The sequence below is a fragment of the Protopterus annectens genome, chromosome 13.part0 (assembly GCF_019279795.1).
Source record: "Protopterus annectens isolate FY-2018-M chromosome 13.part0, PAN1.0, whole genome shotgun sequence".
NCBI lineage: Eukaryota > Metazoa > Chordata > Ceratodontiformes > Protopteridae > Protopterus > Protopterus annectens.
The window spans coordinates 647,654,688-647,664,687 of NC_056747.1; the positions used below are offsets into that span (position 1 = coordinate 647,654,688).

Below are 10,000 nucleotides of genomic sequence, written 5' to 3' on the forward strand. Positions count from 1 at the left end.
TGCATTAGGAAGGTCATTAAAATAATTCGCTACCCCTTCTGTAAAGTAATACTTCTTTGTACCTGCCCTAAGCCACTCATCTTATATCCACAGATTATGTCCTGTTGTTCTAACTGGAATTTCTGTATTGTGAATGGGATTTACATATGTCACCAGATGGTGTAGTGGTTTCCTGGTGATACACCAAAATGAAGCATTCACCCAAGGGACACCTACAATAAAATGTTGAAGCATGCACAAAGACCAAAATGAAATATTTCCCCAAACAACCATTCAGTAACAGTTCCTGGTATGAACATGCACCAAAATGAGGCATTCACCCAAGGGATCCCTACAATAAAATGCAGAAGTATGCACAAGCACCAGAATGAAATATTTTCCCAAAAAAAACATCAGTAACAGGTCCTGGTAAGAACATGCACCAAACTGAAGCATTCACCCAAGGGACCAAGACAATAAAATGTTGAAGTTTGCACAAGTACCAGAAGTAACTATTTCCCCAAACAACCCTTCAGTAACAGTTCTTGGTAAGAGCATGCACCAAAATGAAGCAATCACCCAAGAAGACCCCTGCAATAAAATGTTGCAGTACGCACAAGCACCAACATGAAGCATTTCACCAAAATCACACTTCTGTAACAGTTCCTCATATGTGTATGTATATATATATATATATATATATATATATATATATATATATATATATATACATATATATATATATATATATATATATATATATATATATATATATATATATATATATATATATATATATATATATATATACATACACCAAATTGAAGCATTCACCCAAGGGACACCTACAATAAAATGCAGAAGTATGCACAAAGACCAGACTGAAATATTTCCCCAAATGACCATTCAGTAACAGTTCCTGGTATGAACATGCACCAAAATGAAGCATTCACCCAAGGGATCCCTACAATAAAATGCAGAAGTATGCACAAAGACCAGACTGAAATATTTTCCCAAACAACCCATCAGCAAGTTCCTGGTAAGAACATGCACCAAATTGCAGCATTCACCCCAGGGACCCCGACAATAAAATTTGAAGTATGCACATGCACCAGAATTAACTATTTCACCAAACAACCCATCAGTAACAGTTCCTGGTAAGAACATGCATCAAAAGGAAGCAATCACCCAAGGGGACCCCTGCAATAAAATGTTGCCATACGCACGAGCACCAACATGAAGCATTTCACCAAAATGACATTTACCTCATCTGGGGTAGCTAGTAGCAGTTGAGCATGTTCACTCTTGGGATGGTGCACTTAGATGATGTCATCTGTCCTTCCCAGTACACTCTGCATGATGTATCTGGGCAGTTTTGCCTCTAGGTTGATGCCAGTCATTCTCCAAAAAAAACACAACTTTTATTAAAAAAAAAAAAAAAAAAAAAAAAAAAAAAAAAACAGTCCACAGCTATAGAATGATACTATCTTAGCTTACCTTAGGCAGGCTCACAAATGAAAAGACAAATCAATCTCCGTTGCAGCTTTTTTCTTTCCAGACATGACACAACCCAAACAGCACGATAAACAGAGGGATACAGTAGTAAATTCCACAAATGCAGAAAAAGAAAGGGGTTATCTACTGTAGGACCCTCTATTTACTTGGAAAGAACAGTGTCGGGGGTGGAGGTGTTAAAAAAGGGTGACTGCTATTGACTAACACTAGTTGCTTGAGGAAAATCATACTAAATTGGCTTGCTGTTGAGAGGAAAATACGGGGTGCATTGCAAGCCGATTTTCTCTTTAAAATCATATATGAACAACATGAAACTCCATGCTGAAACGTAAGTTGACAAGGTAACTGACAAAGTTCAGTTACCTTTTCAACTTCATTTTCATGAGTGGAGCTAAAATAGGCATGGAAAGGTTCTAGCACTGGGAGAAGGCACTCGGGTGTAACCATATGCAATTCCTACCATCTCACTGCGTGCTCGGTGTTAAGCACAGAGGCGCCATGAGACGGTAGTCGGGGTTAATGAGTTAAAACAGCACTGTCCAAGGCCAAGAATACAGCTTCTATGGGACCTGATAATATCCCTGGCTGTGTTCTACATGAATTACAGAGTGAACTGGCTCCTCACCTGTGTGCCCTGTTCATTCACAGGTTCACCTCAGGCTTTGTCCTTACCGAATGGTGCACTGCTACAGTCATCTCTCTCCGCAAAGGAGGAGTGACTACAGACCCTGGGAACTATCGCCCCATTAGCCTGATGAGTCTGATATGCAAAGCTATGGAACGCATCATTATGGACCTAATAAACAAGGATATAGGGAACCTCCAAACTCTGGATCCCACACAGTTTGGTTTTGTGAAGGGTAGATCATGCCTGCTCAACCTGGTCAACTTCTTTGAGTCAGTCACCAGAGCTGTGGATGAAGGCAAGGTGGTTCATACAGCCTACCTTGATCTGGCCAAGGCCTTTGATACCATTCCCCACTCAAGAATCATAGAAAAACTCACTAAGCTAGGCATCAACCCATATATCACTAGGTGGGTTGCAAACTGGCTTACAGATAGAACCCACAGTGTGAAAGTAGCTGACTCCAAGTCAGACTGCCAACCAGTCATGAGTGGAGTCCCACAGGGTTCGGTCCTGGGTCCTCTCCTGTTTGGCATCTACTTCTCTGAAGTCCAGGCCAAAATGAAGGGACTCTGGCTGACAAAATTCACAGATGATTGCAAATTGGGAGCTATTATTAACTCCCCAAGTGATGTTGACATCCTACAAAAAGGCCTCACTGAGACCAACGACTGTTGTCAGAACCATGGCCTTAAGATCAATGCAAAAAAAATGTGTTGTCATCCCCATTGGGCAAAACCCAGTTCCCATTAATTACCACATCGATGGTAGTCCACTGAACATAGAAGGTGTTATAAGAGATCTGGGAACACAGGTTGACAGCAACCTGTCTTTTGACCACCACATTGCCAGTGTGGTCAGAAAGTCCTTCTATGTGGCACATCTCATTACTAAGGGTTTTGCATCCAGGAAGACATAGGTCATTGTCTCTGTCTACTCTTCCCTCATTAGTCCAATCATTGAGTACAATGCCCCATTTGGCATGTGCCTCACTAGATACCTACAACAACTGGAGGGGCCACAAAAGTACCTCATAAAGAGGATCCTAGGCCTTAAACACTTATCATGTATGGACAGACTCAAAAAACTCCAACTATTCTCTGTTTCATATCACCTACTTAGAGGCGGTCTCTGCTTGACTTACAAACCATGCCTGACCCAGTTATTTTATAAATGCTACATCTAAAGAAATCCAAATACCTCCGCATCACACACTCCAGAGACCTCAACCTCATTACCACAATCAACCGAACATGCTGAAGGGACAGACTCATAACCCAGAGACTGCCCATGCTATGGAATAGACTTCCCATACATGTCAAGCAGAGCACCTCACTGGCCCTCTTCAAGAGACATCTTGATGAGTGGATGGGAAATAGAAAATTCACCCCGGTTATCACTCCAGTGGCTCTACTCAACAGAGGCACTGGGAACTAAGGTCAGGTGGCACACTGCCAGGGTAATCCTATGGGCTAGGCTTGTGAAGCCTCCAGGGCCATTAGCCTAGTACACACCTATGAACCTATGAGTGGAGTATATGTTTGGGGTCCAAGCTTCATCACTCCACTACTTTCTTCAATACAGCTCTCGCCTTTTGCTGGGAAAGCAGGGTACCCTTCTCATGGCAGAAAATTGCTCCTTCTTAAGTATCAGTCTGTGATGAAACTGTGTGAGTTGTCTTCTGTGCTGTAGGCACAGTGTTTGGTAATGTTGTAGGCATTGTGCTACATTCTATTCTGTGGCCCCTGAGGCTGGAGCCAGCCACTGGTTCTTCACCTCCTGATCAGTCATAGGTTGCTTCTATTTATCCTTAGAATATTCTTATTTTGACCAGCTAGATGCTGCACATAGGGCTGATAAACAACAGGTTATGAAAAACAATATGTTGTATTACTTATGACATATATTTCGGAGTTTGTCCCATAAGGCTCGCAATGCCTTCCCATGGCTTTGTGCAGTCAGCTGATAATTTGCCAGGTGTAATGCTGCCTTCAACTTGTTTTAATCAGCCATTAACAGTAGCAGGGTGTGTTCCCTCCATTGTTTTACTCCTATGAGCCAAATAACTGGATAGTCTTGCACTTTCTAGTGTCTCTAAACTGCTGTAGTACCCTTTTGTAAGTCACCTAATTACCTGTACTGTAGGTGTTTATTATCTGTTATTCTCATACATCCAATGATACTGTGAATGAATTCGTACCTGCACTGGTACCTGTGCTGCTGCCAGTGCCACTCTTTCAGAAATGAGCCCACTGTGAAAGCAACGTAGTGTAAAATGTCCAATTATTCTTCACCGCACCCTTTTATCTGATTGCTCCCTGGCTGAACTATACATATGTTGTCCAATTTTAATTTGGGAGCACCTTGTTTGCCTTCTGTTTGTATATCCACGAAAAACTCCAACTCTGTAATGGCAAATTAATGTCAAGATGTAATTACTCCTGACCACCTGCTGTTGTGTTTGCTTCCTCCTAAGTACCTCTCCCACCAAATTCTTATGGATAGGGCTACAGTTATCCTGAAAAAAAATGAAGTGCAGTCTGAGAGTGTGCCAACATACAAGTAAGAGTATCATCTCTAGAAATTCATAGGTGGTTACTAGGCTGCTGACCCAAAGGCCTTTATAAGCTTAGCTGTGTGCCCCCAATATAATACTAGAAGAAGTCAATATAAAGGATGTAGCCTAAAACTCAAGATCTTAGTTAACATTGACTGCCAATATCTAGGAGGGTCATAGGTGAACTCCCAGGTAAGTAATTTATGGTTTGCCATCCAGTCATCCAGGCTACACTTAAACAGGGTCATAGAGGGGATCTGTATGATGTGAACTGGTATCTGTCTCTCTAGCAGGTCCTATTTGTGTCACAGGCAAGGATAAGGTCCCTGGTACAAGTGACCCTTATGCCATTTGACTTGCAGATGTGCAACATTTTCATTAGGATTAGATCTGAGATTGCTCTGTAGGCCAGGCACAAGTCTCCTCTAAGTAGTCTGTACACTACTGAGTACAGTGACAGTGACTTCAATCTGCCCTGTAATTTTCTTGGTTAGAAATCTCTGAGGTCTCTCAAGTTGCTGCAGGTGCCTGGTAAGGTACATACCAAAGGGAACACTGTACTCGATTATTGGCCTGATGAGGGTCGAGTATAGCGGAGTTATGACCTCTTTCACTCTTGAGGCAATGCCTTTGCTAATGAGGTGAGCAATGTAGAATGCCTTCCTTACCACAGTAGACATATAGTGGTCAAAGTTTAGTCTACAGTCAACTTGTGCTCCCAAGTCTCTCACTACTGAGTTGTTACATAGGGTATTATTATTTATATGATAGTCTGTAGGGATATCGTTTATCTGAAGGGGATGATGATGCATTTTTATAGCACTGAGTTTGAGTCCACAGCTTTGGCACCAATCATTGATCTGTCTAACTCCCTCTTAAATTATATTGACATTGTTTGGGGATTCAATGATTGCACCTAATTTGCAGTCATCAGCAAACTCAGCCACAGCTCCTCTGTTTTGGTCTGAACTTCCGAGAAGAATATTCCAGACAATAGGGAGACTGACCCCTGTGGAACCCCACTGTTGACAGGTGTGCTTGTTGAGATAAATTCCTCAACTTTGACTGTGTGATCTGTCGGTGAGCCAGTTAGCAGCCCATCTGACAACATAAGGGTTGATATTCAACTAGGAGAGGTTTTTAATGATGCCCTAATGTGGGACTGTGCTAAGTCAAGATAGGTTGTATGCACAGATTTGCCTTCATTTATGGCTCTGGTTACATTTTTAAATATGTCTACCAGGTTTAACAGGCATGAACTGTCTTTGACAAAACCAAAATGTGTTGGATCAAGGATTTGGAGATCACCTATGTCCTTATTTACAGGGTCCATGATGATTCGTTCCATGGCCTTACCAATAAGGCTGGTTAAGCTTATGGGTCTGTAATTTCTGTAGCTCGAGTCACACTTTTAATACTCTTGTCAAGTGGCATATGACAAATGGAATAAAACTGTTACATGTAAAACTAGCAATAAAGGGTCAGTGACATGAATGCTGTTAGGAGCAGCTATACTATCACCTTAGTTAAAATACCTCCTGCATGCCAGTGTATGAGAGTGTGCATGTATATATGTATGATATAGGTGTATGTATGTCTGTATACATAAACAGACACAAACAAATTCAGAGACAGATTTATATGTGTGTGTGTGTGTGTGTGTGTGTGTGTGTGTGTGTGTGTGTGTGTGTGTGTGTGTGTGTGTGTGTGTGTATGTGTGCGTGTATGTGTGTGTGTGTGTGGATATACAAATATATGTGGATATATCATCATCTTCTTTCAGCTGTTCCCATTAGGGGTCGCCACAGTGGCTCAACTGTTTCCATTTCTTCCTGTCCTCTGCATCTTGCTCTGCCACACCAACCACCTGCATGTCCTCTCTCACCACATCCATAAACCTTATCTTAGGCCTTCCTCTTTTCCTGTTACCTGGTAGCTTCATCCTTAGCATCTTTTTCCCAATATACTTAGCATACCTCCTCAGCACACATCCAAACCAACGTAATCTTGTCTCTCTGGCTTTGTCTCCAAACATTCCAACCTGGGCTGACCCTCTAATATATTTATTCCTAATCCTGTCCACCCTCGTCACACCCAGTGTAAATCTTAACATCTTTAACTCTGCGACATCCAGCTCTAACTCCTGCCTTTTTGTCAATGCCACTGTCTCCAACATAGCTGGTCTCACTATCCTCTTGTAGACCTTCCCGTTCACTCTTACTGGTACATGTCTGTCACAAATCACTCCTGACACTCTTCTCCATCCACTCCATCCTGTCTGTACTCTCTTCTTCACCTCTCCTCCACACTCACCATTACTCTGAACTATTGATCCCAAGTATTTAAATTTGTCCACCTTTGCCACCTCTACTCCTTGCATCCTCACCATTTCTCTATCCTCCTTTTCATTCACACACACATATTGTATCTTAGTCCTGCTGACCTTCATTCCTCTTCTCTCTAGAGCATATCTCCATCTCTCCAGGGTCTCCTCCACCCATTCCCTACTCTCACTACAGATCACAATGTCATCTGCAAACATCATAGTCCACGGGGAGTCCTGTCTGATCTCGTCTGTCAACCTGTCCATTACCATTGCAAATAAGAAAGAGCTCAGAGCTGATCCTTGATTTAATCCCACCTCCACCTTAAAAGCATCCGTCACTCCCACCATAGACCTCACTGCTGTCACACTACCCTCGTACATATCCTGTACCACTCTTACATACTTCTCTGACACTCCCAACTTCCTCATACAATACCACAACTCCTCTCTAGGCACCCTGTCATATGCCTTCTCTAAGTCTACAAAAACACAATGCAACTCCTTCTGACCTTCTCTGTACTTCTCCATCAGCACTCTCAGAGCAAACATTGCATCTGTAGTGCTCTTTCCCAGCATGAAACCATACTGCTGATTACTAATCATCACGTCCCTTCTTAACCTAGCTTCCACTACTCTTTCCCATAACTTCATGCTGTGACTGATCAGTTTAATCCCTCTGTAGTTACTACAGCTCTGCACATCACCCTTATTCTTAAAAATCGGTACCAAAACACTTTTTCTCCATTCCTCAGGCATCCTCTCACTTTCCAAGATTTCATATCTGGTTGGTGAATCTATAAAGACATAAAAATATACAGCATATATATTTTAAACAGCCAAAGCAATACATATGATAAACACAAAATGATACATGCATTTATATGTTTAAATTATTATCTATTTCCATCTTGATAAGGGGATAAGTGGTCTCGTCAACACAGCCATCTGAGTTACAAAAGAGGCAAGATTGAGAAAAGTTATGAAAATTCCAATATGAACAGTGAAGTATACCACTAAAACCATTATGTTCATTGCATACAAAGTTTTAATAAAATACACGCATTATCCCATCTCCAACATATACAAATTTGACAGACATTCAGTAATGCCTTGAATTGCAAGACATAGCAAGGCTGTGGTTTTACAACCACATGAATATAAACTTAGATTAGATATTCATACTTATGCACAAAGATATAAAAATATAGGGAAATATAGAGACTACATTTGGCTCAACATTCAAATGATTACCAGTGTAACTTCACTGCAGTCAAATATTCAGGAAAAGAGTGAAAGATCCAAACATTTTACCACAGTGCAGGGAAGAAAAATAAAATAAATTCAGTTGGATGGAATCAGTATTATTCAGACAGTTACTCTGTGATTCCTGAAGGGAGTCAGCTAATGGGAAAATATCTTTAGTACAGCAACAAGATTCAATTTCAAAGTTGTCTGACATGTTTTTATTGAAACGTTGTAAGATTTTATTCTTCTAGAATCTTAGGACATTTGCAACTCAGTGGGTTTCTTTCCACGATGCAACTCTCCAAAGCAATGCTGTCCTATGAAATGAGGGAAACTGTTTGATAAATGTATGTCTGAATGAGTACTTGCACTAATAAGCAACACAATTGCAGACCATATGAAAAATAATTACAAGTAAAGGGAAAACAGCATGTAGCAACATGCATAAAATAAAAACAAACAAAAGAAAATACAATTGCCTAGGCTGGGATAATCATTCCACTAAGTTTTACAAAAATCAAGTACATACTAAAGATACAATGTCACTGCTGCAGAGGCTGCAGATCTGAGTGTGACTACACATCATCTCTGGCTGAAGCTAAATCAGTCATTCAACTAATCTAACAGCCTATGGGTGGGGGAAGGAAAATACAAAAGGACAGACTGTAAACTCTTAGCACTTCTATAACCATCCCCCACTGAAGTTTGTGAAATCTGACCTACAGTATGCTAACAAGTTTCTCTGAAAATCCTGCCTCTGTGTGAACATGTGACTGTACTAAAAGGTAAACAAAGTCCTCTAGCAAGCAACTGATTTTAGAAATGAGATAATGCCTCTTTAATTCACTTAAGGCAACATGCCATAAAGGGAATATTTAATGCTGCTCTGGGTGTGGGCTGTCAATATTCAAACACAGACTAGGAATACCCTAGGCACAGATCACTTACAGAACTGACTTTCTGGTGTAGCACCAAACTCCCCTTGTCTTTACTCTCTGTGGATCACAGTGTCTTCTAGTGCCCTTTATTCAGTACTACTTTTCAAACAAGTTATTTGCATGTGTGCACACACACACACACACACACACACACACACCCAAAGAAAATTCCCAGAGAACACTGGTAGAATTCTCCTCCGATTCACCACAGGTTTCACCTTGACAAGTTAGTACTGCCACCATGCTTGATATTGCTAGGGCCCAACAAACCAGTTACTATATCACTCTCAATTAATAGTCAAGTATAAGTTATAAAAAATATCTCACATGTAATGTACTCAAACATCCTGGCTTTGGAGATTGATGCCACAGCTTGTCAATCTACAATGAATCCTCTGCTCAGATAATAGATAAATAAATGAACAGCCAAAAGAGCTAGAACTAAATAAATAAAAACATATTTTACAATAAAGGTTGTGTTGATACATGTTAAATATGCAAATAGAACAGAACATAAAAAAATAATTTTACAAGTCAGAATATTTAAAGTAAAATCTGATATACAGCTAATAAATAAATCTAGCTGACTCTAACTTAAAAAAACTTTGTACCCTTACTGTTCTAGGTTCCTAAAATAAAGAGGGAGAAGACCTTGCATTGATGTGGATACAAACAGTCCTCCATTCAAAACTAGACTACCTCACTGGTTTTAGCATTTAAAAAAAGTATATATATATATATATATATATATATATATATATATGTATATATATATATATATATATATATATATATATATAGATATATGTGTGTGT

General features: G+C 40.2%; 1 protein-coding gene across 1 annotated transcript in view; it reads right to left on the bottom strand.

Annotated features, from left to right (window-relative positions):
- Positions 1-10,000, bottom strand: part of ITGAE (integrin subunit alpha E) — a 1,198,231-nt gene that overhangs the window by 276,079 nt on the left and 912,152 nt on the right. The window lies entirely within an intron of this gene.